Genomic DNA, 721 nt, shown 5'->3' on the forward strand with positions numbered 1-721 from the left:
CAGCTCTTAACTTCGGGTGATTTTTCTTTTCTCTCCTCTCCTTGGGCAAAGTTTCCGGAGCGTTGCCGCAGGCTTGGGGCTTTCACTTCGGCCCTAGGCGTCTGCAGGCGGGGAGCCAGCGCGGCGAAGGCGGCGGCGGGAGGGGAAGTGGGTGTGCGCTCGGAGGAGGGTGTCCGGGAGCAACTCTACCTGGCTCCCTCGGCCCGCACTTGGCCGGCCAGGGCTGCAGCCTCTAGCTCACCCCCCCATCTTTCATTTTAGGGTCCGCGCGCGGGTCGGGGTGGGAGGGAGGGCGCAAGTCTTGCTACCCCCACCCGCGCCTCCCCTTTCTTCTCTCGCGGCCACACCACCGCCGCGGCGCTCGCTGAGGCCACTGGTGAGCCCGCGGCCCCAGGCCCCCTCCCCTCTCCTGCCCCTCCCCCAGGGGCCGCGTCTGGCGTCTGCGGAGCCCCCCGCCCCGCACCTCCCCCGCCCCGCACTGGCCATTGGCTTGTCCTGGTCTCTTTCATGTCCAGCCCCTGATGTGTGTCCATTGGTGTGAGCTTCCCCTTCCCTCCTCCCCTTCTCTCCTGCTCGCCCTGCCCATGTTTTGTGTGTCTCTGTCCATCCAGACTCCTGACGTTCAAGTTCGCAGGGACGTCACGTCCGCACTTGAACTTGCAGCTCAGGGGGGCTTTTGCCATTTTTTTCATCTCTCTCTCTCTCTCTCTCTCTCTCTCTC

The sequence above is a fragment of the Octodon degus genome, unplaced genomic scaffold (assembly GCF_000260255.1).
Source record: "Octodon degus isolate 3935 unplaced genomic scaffold, OctDeg1.0 scaffold00078, whole genome shotgun sequence".
NCBI lineage: Eukaryota > Metazoa > Chordata > Mammalia > Rodentia > Octodontidae > Octodon > Octodon degus.